The 22,884-nt window shown below is 37.6% G+C and overlaps 1 long non-coding RNA gene across 1 annotated transcript in view; it reads right to left on the bottom strand.

The window, feature by feature from the left end:
- Nucleotides 1-245: 245 nt before the first annotated feature.
- The window catches only part of LOC143443836 (uncharacterized), a 42,100-nt gene continuing 19,461 nt past the window's right edge, over nucleotides 246-22,884 (bottom strand). The window contains exons 3-4 of the long non-coding RNA XR_013113129.1: nucleotides 17,784-17,923; nucleotides 246-3,972 (exon numbers count right to left, since the gene is read on the bottom strand). This is a non-coding gene — a long non-coding RNA (uncharacterized LOC143443836). The remainder of the gene's footprint in view (nucleotides 3,973-17,783; nucleotides 17,924-22,884) is intronic.

Below are 22,884 nucleotides of genomic sequence, written 5' to 3'. Positions count from 1 at the left end.
CTTCTTCGAGGCAGCCCCTACGCTACTGTAGCTGACCTGCAGTCAGCATCCTGGCCCTAAGACCAGCAAGGTGTTAAGTAAATAGCCCTGTGCTATCCTAAAAACTTCTTCTGAGGGTCAATGGACTGCAGGCTAGGGTGATTAACACCTGTAGCCTAACAGCAGAGGATTAGGCAACGTGGTCTTTGTTCTATCTCAGCAGGAACTGCTGGGCTCTAACTTACAAGAAGAAAAGACACTTTAGAAAAGTTACTATAGAGTTTATTTAGTGTAAAAAGTATCCTATGAAAGCTATCTGAGGGGAAACGTGGAAAGGTCCTGAGTGGGGAAGAAGAAAAGATTCTAACAAAGTAAAATTCTAAGGGAGAAAAATTCTAAGCAGGGGGAAAGGAAAGGGCGATGGGGTCTAACTAACTGACTAGTCTAACTCACCATTCTAACTGCCTCATTCTAACTTCCTATTCTAACTGCTCTATTCTAACTGCTCTATTCTAACTGCTCTATTCTAACTGACTGTCATGTCTTTGTCCTCAGAACTTATACATCTTTCAGAGTACATGGTCACATGTTACAAGGTTCATCACAAGTTCACACCAAATTTCAAGTCATAAATTGAAATAGAAGTTTACAACACAGAATGTTTACATGAATACCCATTAGGAGTAATTATCTAACTAGACATTCATCACCTGTCTAGCTCCACAGGTTCGCAGAAAGTTTGAAACTATAACTTAAGAAATTAGTGAAGTTTTGTATAGATAAACCCAGGCAATATTTTCTCTTCTGTCCTGGTACCTATAATAAATTGTGGATTCCCTCTAGTAACCTAGGCTAATGGTTTTATGACCTCTTGGAATGTGCTCTGGGCAGGAGAAGATCCAGTTACTATCACTCTTGGGGCAATTAACTGATAACACTCAGGAGACTGGCAGAGTTCTCATTGCAGTTTGACTATGCCTGAGGGACTTAATAGCAGTCCCGATATAAAAGAACTTAATAATCACTGATATAATTTTAGGAATTCTTATAAGATCATCATTAAGACTTAAGAAGTCATCTATTTGTCTATATAGTATCACTACAAGACAGTACATCTTCGTGGATCTGCAGAGATCTGCTACAAAGGGGTGTGCTATTGCTTAGTGATAGTAGCATATGTATAATAATAATAATAATGGGAAAAGCATATTAATAGCAGGAATCTTTCCTAAAATCACGTCCACCACAGCCTTGCTAATGGGGCACACTCGTCGCAGATTATATAATAATCCGAGGCAAGCATTTCAGGATGATCATCTGCTCATTATTAGCTTGTCCCATTATGGCTCCCGACAGCAATACTAGTGTCGAGTTTCTCTCTCTTTTCTAAAAATGCAAAACCATAAAAACAAAATGCAAGGCACAGGTTGTCTGGACTACAGAGATGCACAGAGAAACAAAACCGTGAAGTAAAGTAAGTGTCCTAACATAGTTTTAGAAAAACCTGCATTTTTCTCCAAAATTCATTGAAAATTATTCAACTAAATTTAAATTATATGCAGAATAATTTTTTTATCAAAACCCAAACTCAGCTGAAAACTTTAGAACACTAATTCTATAAGCAAGAAATATCTTCACTGAAATATGGAATTAATGGTAATTCTTTAGATGGAAATTACCTTATCTTGTTAACTACATCTGTGAGAGACCAATTAACTTCTATTTCACAGGATGTAACCACACATCCCCTTGGACTGGAAAATGGTACCTTATTATTGTTGCTCTGATAGAATAATTGTTAATATCGTTTTTTTTTTTTTTGTAATTTCAAAACTATTCCAGTGTGTATAGACTTTATAGTCACTCATTCACTACCATCAGCAAATTAGTAGCCTAGCGAACTCAAGTTCAGGCTTCTTTATTCAGAACTGCAACCTCCCACTAATTCACATTCTTCTAACACAGGTGGAAAATGAAAATTACATCTGAGTCCGCTTGTCAACCAGATTTAGTAAATTGTTGAACACAGACTCTCTAACACACACATGCATGCACACACAAGTATGCGTACACACACACATATGTGTGTTCCACTTATTCACCTACACTCACACATGCATACACATAGGCACACGTCCACATACACCTATGCTCACACAAGCACATGGTCATACTAGAATGCTCACACATGTATTCGTAGTTAAGTTTATTCATAAAACTGTATGTGTGAGGGGTTTACATCTAGAGGTTCTCTGTTTTCCATCAGTCAGCAGACAATGACGTAGTTTGTGTAGTAAGCATCAATACAACTCTCTCAGAGCATATTCCAAGCCTCAGCACCTTCACTATTTATTGTAATTCTTTTCTGAGTCACTGACTCATTAACCATAAGATCAGATTACTTCTATTAAGTTGAGGTAACTAAAACTCTTGTTTCCCCAGCATTTCAGAAGGAATTTAGTAGAAGTTATATTTACATGGTGGCCTTATGGAAATTATGAAATCTCAACCTTCAGTATATTACAGAGTGACCTTCCTTAGAAGGTGGGTTGTTTCGGGTGTAATCAGTTCAGTTAAGATCTTACTAGGTGAGCTTAATCCAATTTGACTAGCATCCTTGTGCAAAGAGGAAAGATGGGGAGACAAGCAAAGGAAAGACAGCAAAGCCACTAATGGAGGCAGATGGAAACAATGCACGCACAAGACAAGGATCAGCAAGGATTGTCACCAAAACACTAGCTAGAAGAGGTAAACAACCTCCTGTCCTGCAGGCTTGGCTGCAGACAACTTTCCTTTTGATTTTGGACCTGTCATCGCACATCCTTAAGACAATACTTTTCTGGCAATCGAAGCCAAGCAATCACTGTTCTTTACCTCAGCAACATGAAACTAATTTTAAAAACTGAATTACTTAGTAAATTCTCAAATACTATGATCATATAATTTCCCCCAAAATGTGCTCATTAATCCCCAACACTGGCTTCATCTTAGAATATTTTGTTAACCCTTTACTTATCACCAGCATTACTAATTAAGGTAAAATCAGGCATCATACTTAGCTTTTATATAAAATTTAGTATGTCAAGAGCTTTCTAAATTATAGCTTCTAAAACAATCTACTTTCTATTGCTGTGATACACACCACATCCAAAAGCAAGGTGGGGAGGAAATAGTTTATTTTATCTTACAGCTTACGGTCCATTAAGAAAACTAAATCAGGGAAAGAACTCAAGCAGAAGCAAAAGCAAGAACCATGGCTTGTTTTCAAGGCAAGAACTTACTGGCTTGCTTCCCAGCTACCTTTCACATACCTCCCAGGACCACCTGCCCAGCGATGTCACCACCTAAGTTAAGCTGGTCTCTCCCACATCAATAAACCACCAAAATATGATACACAGATTTGTCTAAAGGCCAGTCCTAAGAATGCAATTCCCCAGATGAGGCTCCCTCCTCCCAAGTGACCCTAGTTTGCATCAAGTTGACAGAAACAAACCAACACAGCTGTTGTCATCATGTATCCTTCCCCATAACACTCATACAGCATGTATCTGCCTTGACAATTCTTTCTGAATTCTACAACATAGCCTCTGACTCTGGGTCAAAGAAGAGACAGAAGAATTATCCCAGGGTGAACAAGAAAACTCTCTGTTTTCACCTTTGACTTCCATAGTCCTTCTTTGAGACTGCCATTGAAGTTTATCTTGTGCTTTCCCAGCATCCATCATGTGTAGCAACAGCTAAACACTATTAGATATTTTTTTACATGGAACATTACACCTTCAGCTCCAGGGCATCAACTCTGATATTTTCCCAATAGTCAGGAGAAAATAAAATTATAACTTAAAAATAACCAAAATGACATGCTGTCCCCATTAGGAGCAATGGAAAGGATAAGCAGTTGTCAGTTATCCATTCACTTAGGTAGATGGCCCTCTTCCTTAGAATGTCAGAACCGGTGATGGGTGGTTTAAATCACTCAGCACAAAAATCTTCCTGCAAGAAATAAGAATAAGTAAGAATGTGGGAGCAATAAAATTAATTAAGAATGACTGCTATGGTTTTCCAATATGTTCATTTCTTGATCTGGAAATATGTTGCACACGTGTATGCATTTAGAAGAGAAGTATTTCCCAAGAGAACCAATTGGTCAGTCCAAATTTTTCAGTCTTTTGTGTATGTATATGTGTTATTAATGTAAACAATGTAAATCTAATTATTTTATGTGTTCAGTTCACTGGCCTTAATCATTTTCATAATGTTGTAAAGCTATTACGACTTATTCATTCCATTGCAAACATGAAATCTTACTTTTACACAATAATCTTTTTTGCAATATAATCCATTTCATGACAAATATCTAAAAAAAATACACAATAGACATCTCAAATGTAAAAGCTGAAGCTATAACTTCTCTGAGGTATGGTTGAGGAGGAGGATTTTTTTTTTTTTTTTTTGTAGCCATGAGGGAGTTACAGCCAGGGACATCCAGAAGAATCCAGAGCAGGGAGAAAAGCAACATACTGAACGTGGCTTGCAGACTTGACCAGATCATGGGAAATGGGTAAGAGAGGAAAACAAGGAGAGTGTGGGGAAAGGAGACCAAAAGAAAAGGCAAGAGAGGAAGGAAAAAGAAAAGCATAGCCGAATGACAGGATTATAAGAGAATAAGAAGCTGGGGGAGGGAAGACCAAGAGCTGAAGAAGCTTAGAGTAGGGGGCAGGGTGAGAAGAGCCAGCATGGACTGGGTACAAGTAAAGGGTACTTGTGATACTAAAATAGCCTAGAGGCCAACTAGCACTTTGGTATATTAATACACGCCACAGAGAGCGATTTATCCTGAATTTCCTTTGGACCTGATGTTAAATATTATCTTAAATAAATATCTACTAAATATTTGGTCAGTACTTCGGCACTTTTTTTAATGTCTCCTAACAAAATGGCTGACTATGGGCTGGAGAGATGGCTCAGTACCTAAGATTCCTTCCTGCTGCCTGAAGAATGCAAGGTCAATTATATTAAGAACCCACATTGAATGACTCAGAACTACCTCTAACTTCATCTCCAGAGGATGTAGCACCCTCTTCTGGCCTTTAGTGGCACCTGCATACACGTGGGCACACAACATACATACACACAAATAAAAAATAAAATAATTGTTTCAATTTTCAATGAAATTAGAAGCTATTCTGAAAATCATTTTTAACATTCTCAGTAATGTTGCCTATATTGTTTAGCAGTTTTCTCTGAGATAAAAATCTTTCATTTTAGAGAGAAACTTCTTAAGATATAGGTTGTAAAAGGGAAGTACAAACACAGCATATTTTTAAAAAGAATGTTTTGGGGGGGAAGGTAACATTGCCTAGATTGGTGGTTCTCAACCCTCCTAGTTCTGCGACCTTTGAATATAGTTTCTCGTGCTGTGGTGACCCCCCCCCCACAACTACAAAGTTATTTTATTGTTACTTTACAACTATAATTTTTATACTGTTATAAATCATAATATAAATATCCTAAGATGCAGAATATCTATTATGTGATCCTTGAAGGGTCATGACCTACAAGTTGAGAACCACTGGTGAGAGGGAGGGTATAGTTCCACAGCCAGTGCTTCTGTGAAGTCACATTCTACTATTTTTCCATTCATGGCCTCATCGCTTTTATTTGTCATTCATTTTACCTCAATCCTGGGATCTGTACTAATTTCTTTATTTTCTAATAAAGGAATAAAATAGTACAAACTCTGACTGGGAATTTTTGTTGTAAAGGAATAAAATGGTCTAAATTCTGATTGGAAACTTCAGGATATGCAGGACTTCCTATATGCATGATCCAGTATATAGGCTTAGATTTTTTTTCAAAACGTACTTTTAATAAGAATATTTAAGTGCTTTAACCTCACTGTTAGCCCACCACCTACCAGAGGTAGTGGAAATGAAAGGTTAATAGGACAAAGGAAGATGCGGACCTGTTTAGAAATATTTTTTTGGAACAAAGTCAGTCTGCGTTGTCAGGATATCAGCAATTCACTTCATATGAGTCAGAAGCAGTGGTTTGATCTATTCACACACACCATTCATGAATCAACAATAGCAGTTCAATCCAGAAGAAACTGTGAGGCTCTGCCAGTCAGCCCGAGTGTGCAGAACCATCAAGAAGCCCCCAGAACACTATCAGAAGTTCTCTTGTTTGTTTCTTTCTATGAAGTCAAAACAAATGATGACCAGCAAAGAATGGCAAGGTGAACCAATACCACACAGTGTACTCAGCAAAGACCAGCATCAGCAGAGCCCAACAATGACCAGCAAAGAATGGTAAAAAGAATCAATACCATAAGTGTTGTTCCCTGTTTGTTGGCTTAGATTTATACCCTTTCTAAACATCATGTGTTCTCTCAAGCATCAACTCCAGCAAAAAACAAAGTGACCCTTTTTATGGCTGCTTCTAGAAAAACATCACGTGTCTGTTCTTAGCAAAATATCCTCCCCTGTGTCTGCTTCAGCAAAAACATCCTCTCAATAAGACAGTTTCCAGAAAAATATCACATGACACAACTGAGTCTCAAAAAAAAAAAAAAAAACCCCAAAAACAGAAATTTCTATTTCACCAGTAGCTTATGCTTCCACTTGAAACACGGGCCTATAATGTCGCTTTTGTTTTCCAAACATTGTTTTGTTCTCAATACCCTTATAGTGCTACGTATTTTATGCTTATTTGGATAGTTAGTTGTGCAAAGCTTTATAACTCTGTCAAATGTCACATTGTACATACAAGTGTGTTAAATAAAGCTCTTTGGACCATCTGTGCAAGTTTGGTTATCCAGTCTCAGCCATATTCTGAGTTTCAAAACTATTCACAAAGACACTGAATTTCTTGGTCCTCTTACCAGAGTGAAAGTACTTATGTCATCAGGGTCTGATGGCTCAACACTTTGGGGCCTAATGTCTATGCAGCCCTTGTCAGTGACTAATCCAGACCTCATTTGCATTAAGAGCCTTAACCCCAGTCATGGGTTTAATTTGTTTAAAACTATATTTAGGCCTTTGGGAGCCTGTATAATGAATTTCATTAAACAGAAAGATTATATAATGTACTCTTTTATGATTAATTAACTCTCTATAAAGATAGTAATTATAATTAAACTCATAATTTGGCTCGTGCATCATTATCATAATAATTGATCAAGTCTTTTTACCCCACAAGCCTTCAAAAACTGCAATGCACGTGAGACAGAAACAACCCTAAATCATTAAAAGAAAGCCATTGTCACATATACTTCACAATCCACTGTGCCTTTCCAGTTCTTTCAGCTAATGGCTTCTTTCTTCGCTGTAACAATTTCTTTCCCCCTAAGCACTTCTATTACTGAAAAGGTGACAATACATTTGTCTGTAATGTTCATATTTCAGGCAGGAAGGGCTGTAGAGTTTAGGCATTGATGGTGCTTTTGCTTTTGAAACACAACAGGCTACTTTCTCCAGTTCTTTAAGCTTGTAGTTGTGGGCCTTAGCCAAAATATTAAAGACATGGACGCCATTCATCAGAGAGTCCACTAAATAAACATTTCAGGATCACAACTTAGATTAGCATGGGACAGTGTGGAATGCACTCACTGCAAAAGTGAGGAGGAAGACTCTTCCTCTCCTGACTGTTCACTGATGATTCCCAAACCCACAAAAATGCCCAGCAGGAGTTATAATTAATCTCGACACACAGTCACGTTCCGGATGTTCACATGATTTATCCTAAGACATCATTGTTCTTCATAGCATGCTCTTCTATCTGGGAGCATACACAATGGCAGCTGTGAGGAAATGCTGCAGGCAAAATAAACAGCAGCAGCAGCATGGCTATTTTTAGCCAGCAGGATGGAGTCAGCCCCCAGCTGCTGGCTGTGCTCACACAAGCAAGCGCTGAAGCATCAGCATTCCATAGCACACAGGAGCAAGCCTACTGCAATAACAATTCCAAAGCCTTCAGAAAATCCTGACTGAGCAAGGAATTCTCTCTGTAATTGCTATACTCAGGTAAAAGTTTTAAAGAAATAGCAAAAGATTTGAATGTTGAAGTTCTATCCAAAACAATTTCCTTAGAAATGGACTGAATGCATATGTATTTCAGCTACTGTAATTCCACTTTCTCAATTCATTTTCTAATTCTTCACACACACACACGCACACACACACACACACACACACACACGGACACTTCTTGAAAATTTTTTCAAAGAGAAAAAAACAAATAAGTAAATTTTTAAACGTCATCATGTATCGTTTATCTTGGCCAAATGAACTGGTGCTGTTCTGTTTCTTTAAAATGAATTAATTAATCTAAGTAATCTGGTTTTCCAAGTCATGCTGATACCTTCTGCTGTTCCCTGCCTCCAGACCCTGCTCTGCTGTATACTGCAGGCTGCAGCCATGGGTTTCCCTACTTTAGTGTGTGCCACCGCCTCTGTCTGATCTACATCATCTTTCAGAGTTCTGTTCAAGCACTGTCTTCTATGAGAAAGAAACCTTTCATTCTCTCCCATACCTAGTTGCACTTTTCAGATGCCAGTCAAGCAAAACTCCATCTTTATCACCACAGCTCCAACACACATCAACCAAGAGGAACTAAAGGTATCATGTATTTGATGAATGAATGAATGAATGAATGAATGCCATTGTAGACATCTAATTAGCATTAATAAGCCCATTCACATACCCATAGAGCCATCACACATCACCTGACCAGCAGTTAACACTAGTAGAGGTGAAAAGCTAAAACTCTTTAGATATAAAGACCATCCTGACCCCATAGAAGAGGCTGGATTATCATCAGTTTTCTAAGAGGAAGAGAACAAAAGTCAATTACACTTGCTAATTTTGCTTGGGACTTTGCACAGATGTAGTCTATGATCTGAGGTAGATCTGTGATCTACTAGCAGATCTATGATCCACAGGCTGAACCAAACAGAATTGCCTGACATGGATCAAGATTTCCAGGAATGCTTCAGATACACTCTAGGAGAGAACAGAAAGGATATCATATCACAGGGACGTATTGTGAAACTGCCTGTATTTGCAGCTCACCTAGTTCACAGCTCATTACCATTACCATTAGGTCATTACTGTGCCCATGTCTTAGGGTTTCCATTACTGGAAAAAAAAAAGTCCAGGGCCAAACCACCTTGTGGAGGAAAGGTTTATTTCACCTTGCAGCCCGTAATCCAGTGACGTTCAGGCAGGAGACCTGGAGACAGAAGCTGGTGCCATGGAGGAGTTTGCTGGCTTGCTCCCTAAGGTTTGACAGTCTGTTTCCTTATATACCTCAAGACAACCTGTCCAGAGGTTGCATTATCCACAGGGCACTGGACCATCACATATTAGTCACTAATTAAGAAAATACCACACAGTCCAATTTGTATAGGGCAGTCTGGAGGGGTGTTTTCTCAAGTGAGCTTCTTTCTTCACAAATAACTCTAGTGTCAAATTGACATAAACACGAGGCAGTAGAATCACCTGAATGGCATTGGGGAATCTGGGGAAATTTTGTTTCTTTAATCGCATTTTATCTACTAGAATTACTATGCCTATGTATTTTAATACTGAAATGCATATTATAACCTATAACTTACTCTTTATATCCTACTTAAATTACAATTTAGATTCTATTAAAAACTTAAAGTTCATAATAATTATGTACAATCTTTATGTGAAATTAAAGAGATATTTCATATTTACTATAGAAAAGTTTGTTTCATCTCAAAAAAAAAAAAAAAAAACAAGAAAATGGATTTTATCTCACTGGCAGTCAGTTTACTTTCCTCTCGGCCTTCATTGAGTGCGTTCCTCAGCTACCACACCACCACCCTGGAGATTTAGCAAGAAATTTATTATGCTCCAAGATTTGAAGCAGAGACTGATGTCAGATTTTCTGACACTTGAAAAACACAGTGATATATTCCAATATGGAATTCAAGGACATTTCAGAGAATGCAATTAAAATAATTTTTGTTTTATACATATATATGTTTGTGTATGTACATACATGTGTGTACATGTATATAATATATACATATATAATATGTATAATACATATACTTTATATATATCTGTGTGTGTCTATGTATGTATGTATGTATGTATGTATGTATGTATATGGACTAGGCATGATAACTAAGTAGGTACAGGCATCTTGATGTCAAGCCTGACACAGGCATACACACACACACACATACACACACACACTCACATTCACATTAAAACATTTTGGTAAAAGAATTTGGGAAAGTTCTTTTTTATTTGTTTATTTCTTGTTTTTCTTCATCCTTTGAAGCGGGCTCTCACCCTGTAACTGAGGCTGGCCTGGAACTCTCTACATAACCGTTAGTTTCAATTTCATGGCAGTCTCCCTGCCTCTGCCTCAGTTCTGAAATTACAGGCATGAGTTACATATGTGGCTTTCTTTTTCACCTCTTAATAGGTGCAAAAAATGGATTTTTCACAATCCTGTGTTCTTAATACCATTGTCAGTGGCCCATATCAAAACTTCCAAGTTACAGTATGCAGCATAGAATCTTGTTCCATTATTTGGTTGTAAAGTCAGCACATGCAGCCAAAATCAACTTTATCTAAGTATTCTAGAATTTTCTCTCCATCATGCATAAATACTGTACATACTTTTGACCAAGAACTCAGAAAAATAATTATTACACATATCAAAGTCTGATAATCAATTAGAAAGGTTAATGGACTAAAAAATGTCCATGGAGAATTTCTTCTGAGGGAATGAATAGACTTTTCCGCTCCTGTGATATCTGGCACATGATTGGTAGTCAAGGAAAAAATGGTTGTGAAATTTCACAGCATTCTCATTTTCTTTTATTATTCATTCTAATCTGCCTATTTCTCTTTGGGGCATTCTCAAGGTTATTTCACTTATTTTTAAGACAAGTTTTGCTTCAAAGAAAATTTGCAAAAACTGTATAGATTCCCATGTACCCCAATACAATCTCCCTATCAGAAACATCTCAGCATGGTACACAAGTTACAATCTCAGAAACAATCGTGTTCATTATTTACATAGCAAATGACCTGTGCTTGCTTCATAAGTTGTATCTATTTTTTCTGTCTCAGCAGCTCATCAAGAATTGCACATTATACTTCACTGATGTTTCCTTACACCCTTCTTGGCTGTTCCTTACGTTTTTATTGTTTTGGATATCTGTAATAGTTGATCTTGGTTGTCATTTTGACGAGACTTGGAATTATCATGGAAAGCTACCTCTTAACTCGTCAGTGGGGGCATTTTCAAAGACACTGCTCCTCAATATGTGCACCTTCTAATGGCTGGCTCAGAAACAGGTTCAAGGAAAGAACAGCTCACACTTGTCTGCCTGTACTGCTTCCTGAGTAACTGCAGCTGTCATCCTTTGCTGATGTCCAGACTCCAGATCTTTCAGCTTCCCAATATGTACTCAATATCAGTGACTCTCCAGTTATCTTTCAGGCTTTCATCAATGGAGTATGACTGCTGCTGCATTCAAATTGTGGATGATGCAGCTACCAGACTTTCTCTCTCCAGTTTTAGTAGATGGCCACTATTGAACTTCCCACCTACCACCATTAGGTAAACATAACAAGTACTCTGTGTGTGAGAGTGTGTGTATGTATGAGTGTGTGTGTGTGTGTGTGTGTGTGTGTGTGTGTGTGTGTGTGTATCTGCCTGTCTGTCTGTCTGTCTTCTGTTAATTCTGTTTCTATGGACAACTCTACCCAAATTCAGATCTGGGGCTGTCGTAATAAGCATGTTCATTGGCATTTGGAACTGGTTTGCAGGAAGAATAAGTTGTTTGGTAGAGGAAATTTCAAGACATTTTAACATCCAGATTTTGGCACTGTTAGTTTTTCTTGTTCCTAGTCAGATTTTCAGGTAGAATGAACAGAAGATTACAAAAATGTGCCATTTACTGAGGAAAACAATATGAGTTTAATGTTGCAGAAAAGGCAGATAAGGAGAGAGTAGCCATAATTACTTCGTGCCATTAAAGAGAAATCAGCAACTTAATCCATTCCTTTTGAACTCAGCCTCATTCAAATTTTCAGGACACGGGCAGAGTATTTGTTGGCAGATTTGTTGCCAGATCTGACATGAATGGCCCTTATCCAGGTGCTCAATAGCCCTGCTGTTCTCCTCTGGAACGGTATCAACCAGGTTCCTACTGTCTCCCACACTCTGCACTCAGACAAGAGAAGAGGTGTTCCACCCACTAAAGGAGCCAACAGATGAAATGCAAATCATTTTAAAAGAGAAAGATTGAACACAGAACGCCACTAATGGTGGTCCATGCTCAAAAATAACTGTTAGAGAAGCATCCCCTCATACTATTGACAGAATGGGTCCAAGCTACAAGCTAGCTGCAGAATTTAGCAGCATAGTCTATGTCATCAGATAGTAGCTGAGACTTCCTCTTTGTTGCTGTAACCCATCTACCTGACATTCCTTCCAGTGTATTTGAAAACTGTCTTGATTTGTGAATTTCTTTTGTTCTGTAACCAAAAAAAGAAACCCAAAAACCAAACAAACAACAACAACAAAACCCTCATGAAACCTTCTCCACATTTCAACATGTAATTTAGGCCAATGTGAGTTTATGTTCCCGGGCTATAGTCTCTTACATTTTATATTACAATAAACAATACCTTTGTGCTGAGAACTGGTCTTACAAGAATACAGAACATGAGTTACTAGGTTTAGGAGGCTGACTTGAGGTTCCAGAAAGTTGCTGAAGGAAGACAAAACATAGAAGATCCAAGTTTTCTAAAATGACAGCCCTGAAAGTCCACTGACAGAATATAAGTGAAGCCTAATTTGCATTCGAGACCTTAAATGTTGGGGATGCCTGAACAATAGGATGTCCACTAAAGAAAGCTACAGGCAGGAGTAGTATTTATCACTCAGAAGTGATACTATGCAAAATTGCAGGGACAGAGCTTCTTAAGCCACCATAAGCCCAAGATGTCAGAAATGGAACATAGACGTTTGGCCTGTTGTGTTTTATTCTTACCTTGCTGTTTTCCAGCCCTCCATTTTAGAGCAAGAATAGTTAGTTATTCTGTTCTGTTACATATTATAATTATGTAGCTTGATTTTTATTTGTTTGTTTGTTTACAGAGACTCACAAAAGACTTTTCCTTGAGACTCAAAAGAAACTGAATTTGGAACTGCTTAGTGTAGAGCTCCTAGGACTTGCAGAATTTATCTATAATAATAGATAAGGTAAATATGAGATGACCATGACCCTTCAAGAATAGGGAGTAGAAAATTATGGTTGCAAATTATGTATTGAGATGTCAAATTGACCATATCAGAGGAGTTTCCTGAAAAGATTATCTGAGAATATAAGACCACTCCTAATTTGGGTATCAGTAGTCTATGTGATAAAGTCCCAGACTAAATAAAAATGGGAAAGGGGGAGTCTAGCTGATGGTCAGTATTTCCTTTCCTCTGTTTCCTGATTTGCCCAAATGTAAGCAAATTCCTGCCATCAAAGCTTTCTTCCCCACCATTTTTACCAAAACCATGCCTTCCCACTATGATGGAATATATAGGCAAATCATAAATCAAAATAAATCTTGTACTTTTTAAGAAGATATATATAGTCTCATGAATGTATGTGCATGTGAAGCCGGAAGACGGCATTAGACTGGAGTTTCAGGTAGTAGTAATTTATCTAACAGGGGTTTTTGGAACCAAACTTGGGTGTTCTGCAAGAGTAACAAGCATCCTGAATGGCTGAGACATCTCTTCATTCACCAGACCATGACTATTTTAAGGAGTATTGATCAGGTGCTGTAGAATGTCCTTCCATTGAGATTCCCAATGTTTTCCTTATAACTAGTTTGGAAGGGCTTAAGAAGGAACCACAGAGGAAAATGCCATTCTTGTCACATCATAGCAAAGATGCACACTGTCAACTTGACTTATTGTTGCTGGTGTTGACCTTGCAGGTGCACTAGCAGCAAAGAAGAGCTCCTGTCCTGTCCTGTGTTTTTGTCAGTGAGCAACTGACATTGTCAGGTGTTTGTGGATTTTATCCATTCTACTGCAAGTGAATGGCAGTAAAATGTTCTTGGCATCTCTGTTCTTTTGTACACACAAATAAAGTGAAGTCTTTCATATGCTTAGTAGAACCGATTTGAATAGATATTTTTAGAGGCATCTGTGGAGATCTTTTGCCGTTTTTAATTGGGTTTCTTATTCATTAATTTGCATGTGATTAAAATATTTAGAGTAAATCTTTAATCAAATAGATGATATAAGTACTTTCTCCCATCCAGTGGCTTTCCTTTTAATTTTTTGGATAGTATCATTCTCAGAGAAAAGTTGTAATTTTATATAATAATTCCTTTCCAATTTTTCCCACAGAAAGAATTTAGAATTTTGTCTTGAAACTAATATCCTATTCAAAACAACAAATGGTCTCCTGAACATTTTATAGCTGAGGGTTTCATGTCTAGGTCTATGATCTCTTCTGAGTTAATTTTTGGGAGGTCTGTGGCTTGGTGTCCAATTGTTCCATATTCCTTGCTGGGATATTTGTCGGAGTTGGAATAGAAGGTGTCATGACAAGGGTGATCAAAGAAGTAAGAGGCAAAGGAAGAAATGATGTCTTCCTGCTGTGCTCACTGTGACTAATTTTATCTCTGCTGTCACAGGTCCTCTGGGAAAACCATATAAACAAGCTTCAGAAAGTTTCTTTTGTAGTTTCAGACACCACTGAACACCACCACCAGCAACAAAAAATCATGATTAAACTATCAGTTTGCAGGGCCCTCTTAGAGGGGAAAAATTTTAAGCCACTTTTGAGAAAAATCAAAACACAGAACAAATGTAATTTAATAAAGCATTAATGTATACTGGACAATCTTATAAATCATACCCTTACTTAGTGTAGAACCTTCTATTGTACAAATTCTAGACAGTACTACCGTGCCTACCTGCACCCCAGGGCTCTGACTGGCATATCTTGCAAAACAACTTGAAAAGACTGAGAATCCAGTAGTCTTCAGCTCCTCTCCCTTCTTTGCAATGGTCTACATAAAGCCATGAGGAAAAGCTATGTGCAGGTCAGTTCAGAAAACAACCTCAATGCTAGAGCTGAACAGTAGAGACACTCACATTCCGAAGCCTCTGTAAACACCATGTTCTACCCGAAGAAGCCTAAAATTGTCCTTTGCTCCCAGTTCCAAACTGAAAATTAAATGTCAGACACAATCTTAAACCATAGAACTACCTACTAAGAAGATATCAACCCCACATCAGCCGAGTCTCCTGCCATGAAATATACCAAGGAGCTGGCTGCGGGAGGCAATATTAGTTCTGCATGGTAGAGTTTAGCAGTGAAAGTCTAATCACTAAGTGAAAAGCTGCCCTGTTTTTATTTTTTGTTTGAGTTTCTCAACTCTTGAGCTTTTGTCTTCTTCCTGGGCTTTGCTCAGCCTCAGATTCACTTTTAAAGAAAACATGAAAATGTAGTTCTTAGCCCACCTGTGTCTTCAGCAGACTGCCAAGTCATTCTAGCTTCAAAATGAATTAGCTAATGTTCCAAAAATGTGAAATATTTTTATGCCTGCCCAAATTGAAATGGAAAGGAGAAGAAAAAATCTCCAGATTGAAAATTTCAAATGCAAGATCTAAATAATGACTCAGTACTCTCTTTCCATCAGCAACCAAAAGTTTTCAAGGGGGAATATATATATATATATATATGAAATGCTTATTCTAAAAGACAAATGTAGACAGGTAATGGCACAGCCACATTAAAGATATCTATAATTAATTGCAAATATATTTTGTGCACAAAAGATTTAGCAAGAACACCATGTGCACATTACATTCTAATTTTTGTTGACCTGGGTCTTCCTATGTCTGCAAACAACTCCTGTCATGAATATCTAACCTTTGTGAAGCAGAAGGAGGGAGTAAATGAAGCTCACATTTAAATGTAACTGAAAATGTGTCAGGTGAGTTGTAAGTGAATAAAGCATGTCAGAATGATTATTTTCTAAAGGTGACAGACACTGTAGCTGTATTTTCAGGTATGTGGAGAAGCTATTAAAATTCTAGCAAGGTCTATCAGGTTCAGAGAATGACACTGGAAATTTATTACAGGTGCCAAATTCACTCGTATTCTGAAGTGTGTTAATGGTTCCCACTGCAGACTCCTATAAAATTCATTTTAAGCTCTTTGGGGGAAACATGTTTATGAAAATCACAAAGGCTCCAAAGGAAAATCAGGAGAGTGAATGAGACTGTGCATATCTTTATATATGCAAATTACCATATTAGCCAATGATAAATTCTAAATTCTAAGATAGGCCTATCCATAGGACTCATCTTCCAAGGGTCATATACAAAATGTATCTATCAAACCTCAACAATCACCCTACAATTAATGTGAATGTGTGTATACATGTGTATGAAGGTCAGAGGTTGACTTTGGGGACCTGCCTGTATTTGCTTACTCGTCTTATTTATTTGAGATAAGATCTCTCAACTAAACCCAAAGCTTACCAATTCAGCTAAGCTCCCTAACCAATAAGCCCAATTTTCCCCTATCTTTGTTTTACCACTGTCTAGAGAGCTAGGATTACATGCACATACTCCTGTATGTGCTTTTTAGTTCTTGTTTGCTTGTTTACTTTCTTGCTTGCTTGTTTGTTTGTTTCATGGACATATGAAGCATCCAAATTGAGGTAGTCATGTTTGAAAGTCAGTACTTCACAAACGGAGCCATGGCCCCAGCCCTAACCTGTCTTATTTTTCTGTGCTGACTCTATGAACTTATTTGCTCTCAGAATAATAAAACCTCCAAACAACACCCTCTTTTCCTTATTTAGCCATTGTCAAGTACCCTGAAATACACAAACCCTCCCTAAAAGCAGTGCAATACAGAAGGAAATGGATTTTCCTTCCATTCACTCAATGACTCCAAATGCAGAAGTATTTGTGAAATGTTCTAAGAACAAGGTTATGTAATACATACATACATGTATTGAATGTTGCAGGTTACCCCATTAATATATACAGCATGTATATATTATATATATATATATACATGCTGTATATGTGTCGGTTTAAAAAGTAAATTTAACTCAGGCAGGAAAACTTAATCCAAGCACTTAAGAGGCAGAAGCAGAGGGATCGCAAGTTCTAGGACAGCTTGTACTGTATAGTTAAGGTCCTCTTTCAACCCAAAACAGAACAGAACCTAAGAAAGGAAATGTAGTTAGAATTCAACTTATTTCTCATCCTCTAAGAACTCATAGTAGTATTAATATCTCAATATGAAACTTCCCAACTTTTAAAAGTCTCACAATCTTTAAAAGTTTCAATACTTTAAAAGTTCAGTCTCTTTAAAACATCCAAAATCTCTTTCAAAGTTCAAAGCCTCTTGACAATGTGATACTCTAAAAAAAAATCAAAAACAAATTAAATATGTTATTATTTAAAGAAAGAGTAACTATAGTACAGTTATGTTTTTTACAATAAAATCAAGGAAAAAACAATATTCAACAACGTGAAAAAGTCAGTGCTTGATGTATGGGACCCAATTATGATCTTCTGTGCTCCCATGGGCCTGGACTAATTCTCTAAATCTATCCTTTGCCAAACACGAAGCTTATATTCTAGGCTCAAGTGGGCTCCACTCACAACTGCAGCTGTCCTGTGTTCTCATTCAATAATGCTGGAATGTCCACTGCAACCGGACTTTTGAAATTGCTCTTTGATACCCTTGACACAGCTACATGATAACATACCTCAGCTTCTCTCCATGACCCTTCAGTTCTGCAGCTTCTACAACCAAGGATCTACCTTCACCAATGGCCTCTTCTGGCTCACATGTTGCCAAGCCTCAGCTTCACCCCATAACCTCTTCTTGCTTCCAAACCAGTAAAACCTAGGGGGATATTCACACATAAACAAGTTCAGCAGCCAACATGAGCTACAACAATCTCAGCCACCTCTGGAACAAAGCTTTTTGCATGGTGACTCTAAGAAAATACTTCTCAAAAGATTTCTTCTCAGTGATGCTAGTCTCTTCTTGATGACAGCTAATTCTTTAGTCCTAGCTGCATACTATCAACTGTCTTCACTAAGTTTTCACTTTAGTGCTTCTAGTTTCTTGTTAATCGCATTCAATTCTTCAGCCCCAGGGGCTAAAACCACAGATTCTTATTTCAAAATATTGAATAGCCTGAGTAGACCCTTCAAGGCCCTCTTAAACTTCCCCCTAACCTTCCGAAGCCAAGCCTCTCATCTTCACTGATCTTAGCATTATCTTCTAAGTTCCCACAGCAGTGCTCTGAGTATTCAGACCTTTTCTAGCTCAAAGTTCCAAATGACATCCAATCATTCCCCAGATCACACGGTCACCAACACCCCATGGTTTAAGTATCAATTTTTATCTTAGTTAAAGTTTCTATTGCTGTAATAAAACACCACTGCCAAAAGCAATGTGGGTAATAAGAGGTTAATCTTAGATTACAACTCTCAAGTCATACTTTATCACTAAGAGAAACCAGACGAGGAACTCCAAGCAAGAAGTGATCTAGAACCGGGCGGTGGTGGCGCACGCCTTTAATCCCAGCACTTGGGAGGCAGAGGCAGGCAGATTTCTGAGTTCAAGGCCAGCCTGGTCTACAGACTGAGTTCCAGGACAGCCAGGGCTACACAGAGAAACCCTGTCTCAAAAAAAAAAAAAAATGTGATCTAGAAGCTATGGGAAATATGCTTTGCAGGCTTACTCCTTCTTACTTGCTCAGCCTGCCCTCTTATAAAACTTATAAAACTTAATACACCCTTACCAGGGCAGGCAACAACAAGAGTAGTCTGGGCCCTCCCACATCAATTATTGATCAAGATAATGCCCACAGTCTTGCCCACAAATAGCATTTTCTCAATTAATGTTCTCTCTTCTTAACTGATTCTAACTCATGTCAAGTACACACACACACACATACAGCACACACACACACACACACAAAACCTAACCAAGTTAATGCATTTTTAAGTTTTATCAATATTATCTTCCAGAAAAAAATAAAAATAACTCAGTGCTCAACCTGCTTTATGGTACATTCATTCATCCACACATCTATAGAAGTAAATGGACCTAGAGCTAGAGGCTATGTGTATCTCTATCAAACTTCAGTGTCTGCTAGGGTGCTGAATCCATATAAAAAGTCAGGAAGTGCATGATGACAGGAGCCTGATATATCGGATGCTCACAGCTAACCATTGAACTGATCAAGGGGTTCCCAATGGAGGAGTTAGAGAGAAGACTGAAGGAGCTGAAAGGGTTTTTGGCCCCACGAGAAAAGCAACAATACCAACCAGCCAGAGCTCCCCAGGGTCTAAACCACCAGCCTGGGAACACCTAGAGAGGGACCCATGGCTCCAGTTGTATATGTAGGGGAGGATGGCCTTGTCGGGCATAGGTGGGAAAGGTGATCCTTGGTCCCATGAAGGCTGAACACCAAGTGGGGGGAGAATTCAAGGGTGGGAAGGTGGGAGTGGGTTGGTGGGTTGGTGGGTGGGTGAGTGGGGGTGCATCCTCATAGAAGCAGGAGGAGGGAGGATGGGATAGGGGGTTCCTAGGTGGAGGGAATGGGGTAAGGGGAAAACATCTGAAATGTAAATAAAATATCCAATAAAAAATAAATAAAAGAAAAACAAAAGAAAAAAAAAGAATTTGCTGCTGAGAGAGAAATAAAAAGAGTGTTTCAACTGCCTTCTAAAAATATTCCTGTTCTCTTGCTATGTGTTGGGATGCCATTTATATGACTGCAGAAAACAGTCAAAGCACACACAAGGTTATACAAAGCCTCAAGTCAGAACATTAGCAACCAAAACACATTTAAATAAACTAAATGACATAACACCTTACCATGAGGGCAAATAATTTCAAAAAAAAAAAAAAAAAAAAAACCTCAGCAGGTTAACTGCTTGTCCTTTTCTCTTTTTGATTAAAATGAACTTAGTCTAATGAATAGCAGGATGCTATTACAACTTTGGCCACCATTCAGCATAGAATCAGGGAAGCCTAGCTGGCAGTCCATTCTGAATTTGGCAAGGAGGATTTGGCAAAAGGTAGATATTGTGAGACAACATTCAAAGAATGTGCAGCTTCTTTGAAGACAACAAACAGTGACTTGGTGGTTAAGTTTCAGAACTCTAGATCTAGACTGTGAAATAATCATAATAATTTTATAGTATTACATCTCAATGAACATATAATTCATGAAATCTAAATTGGCTACATATAATATCCCCATGCCAGTGACTTTTTTTTTTGGATATTGAGCTAAAGTTATGTAAGATGTTAATTACCATTTAGGGGGAATTCATTTATCTGCAGCTGTCTGTAAGTCTATACTTTTTTAAAAGTTAGAAAAATAAGACAATTTACAAGAGAGAATTTTCATAAAGTTAAACTTAACTTGTAAGTTAGCGACTGAAACCTTGCCTTAATGGCTATGAGTTGGGATGCACAAATCTCCTGGCAGCCCCTATAGATACTTTCAGGAGCTATTTAAAAAAGAAGCATTCAGGCAGTAGTCTAAGGGGGAAAAAAAAGGAAATGCCTTGTTGGCTGCTGTAAGACAACCAGCCAGCCACACTTCTTGTAAGAGAGCTCAGCAAAGATTTGGCCGTGCTCTTGTTTCACTGAGCTGCTCTTTTTCATCATCAGAAAAGTGATTTTCTGTGTAACAAGGACTAAATATTTTTCCCCAGTCATATTTTCTAAATCACATTTATCTTCCCGGTAAAATATTACCTTTTCTTTGTATCAAAGAGCAAATCTAATGTCTTCTAACAGTAGAATGGGAAAATGTAATCTATCTTTTTAAACTTCCAGGTGGTTTTTTTTGTTTGTTTGTCTGTTTGTCTGTTTCTTGTGTAATAACTGCTTACTATTCTCATTAGGTTGTGTTTTAGAGACACATAGGAAAACATATGTGGGAGATGATAATATCCTAACCTAAATAATTAGAACATGCTCTCCACCTGCTATCCACCATCCTACAAACAGGGAGAATTTGTGACTGTCTAAAACAAATATCTCTACTTCTCCGATGAACTTTGAAAAAGATGTTAGCAGCCAGATGACACAGGAAGTCAGAGGAGGGATTTCAGGGCAATAGAACTTTTGTGACTGACATGAGATTGGGGATGCTTTTGTTATAGAAGTGCAGGGTCCAATTAAAGACACACTTTCTAAAGAATGCCTAGAGGTATGTGACCATTTTCCAGTGACCAACTAAAGGAAAAGTGAAGTCCATGATTTTACTACAAAATTGACTAGAGCGATGTTATAGCTTTATCCTAGATTTCCAAGTTGAAACCAAGCTATTTCACTAACACTTGAACATTGATCAATTTTTTATAGACTCATCTTCTACTACACGTGAGACACAGAAGGGTAGATGGACAACCTGCTGGATACATCTGAATCATGTAAAGGACTAACTAGAGGGAGATTGATTCTCAGGGCTCTAAATTATTTTCATTGAGAAGTGGTAACAGCAGTTAGCAGTGGCCCCAGCACTTCATGCCAATCAACTAATGAGAGTCAGGAGAGATGCTTTACAAAATGGAAGGGGTGATACAGGAGACACTGAGGTATTGCTTTTTTGCCTCCTTCTTTGAGGTGAAATCCAGCATCAGCTGTTACTCCTCCCTTCTGAGATTAGAGGGGAAACTGGATAGTCATTTTGAAATTGCAATGAATTTAAATCTGTTTGCAAAGGATTTGTTTCTATCCTACAGTCAATACATTTAGTACAGTGAGCAAAACCCCGCCTTCAATGACAAGTTCTGAGCTGTATTATGCAGTTTGGTTTCCAGCTCTACTCAATATAGAGACAGCATGCAGTTCCTCTGTAATTTCCAGATTCTCTGCCTTTGTCCATTAATTGACTTAATAAGATGTTCTTAGGATTGACTATTACTACTATCTGTACAAGGAAACAAGAAGGTGTTATAGCTAAAAGAAACATTGTGTTCTTCTAAGCAAGTCTTTATCTAGCAATGCATTTCTCAGCACAGACATGACCCATCTTAATGAATAAACAGAAGAAGCCTTCTAAGTTTCCACAAAAGAACATATAGTTGACTAACTAGCTCTCAATAAGGAAAATTAAACATGTAACTCAAAAATGATGACAAAATGCCAGATCTTAGCATCAGAAATCTGTTTTGAATGTTCAATGCCATCACAGATTCCATTTTTCCACTACATAATATGGAAAAATCATAATCCATAGCATATGTCTATGTGTATACACATATATACATATATACAAACACTATATATGTATATATGTATATAGTGTTTGTATATATGTATATATATATATATATATATATATCACTACATCAAACCATCAAATTTAAATTTTTATTCAGAAAAAACTATCAACAATGTAATGGAAATCTTTCAAGCAAAAGAAAATATTTGTAATATCTAAAAAAAGTAAATATTCAGAATACATAAAGAATGCTCTTCATTCAACAAAAAATACAAGTTATTAAGAAATGTTCACAGGACTTAAACAGAAATCTTCCTAAAATACTATACAAATAACTGACTAACATATTAATTTTATCCAACTCAAAAAACCTTAAGGAAATGCAGGACAAAAAAAAATATACAAAGATAAATTCCCATTAAAATAGTCATTTTTAAAAAGAAAAATAGAAAACACTTTATCCCCTGTGCTTCATTTTCTGGCCCACAACTCTGTTTTCCCAGAGGTCAATCAGCACCAGGTATACCAGGTAAAATTCTATCCAAACCCTTTACCCACAAAATCCCCTTAAAGGATACTCAACAGCTGTAAACAGATGCAAATCCAC

This window comes from Arvicanthis niloticus, chromosome 11, assembly GCF_011762505.2.
Source record: "Arvicanthis niloticus isolate mArvNil1 chromosome 11, mArvNil1.pat.X, whole genome shotgun sequence".
In the NCBI taxonomy this organism is placed as follows: Eukaryota; Metazoa; Chordata; class Mammalia; order Rodentia; family Muridae; genus Arvicanthis; species Arvicanthis niloticus.
This window is presented reverse-complemented; position numbering and strand designations above follow the sequence as displayed.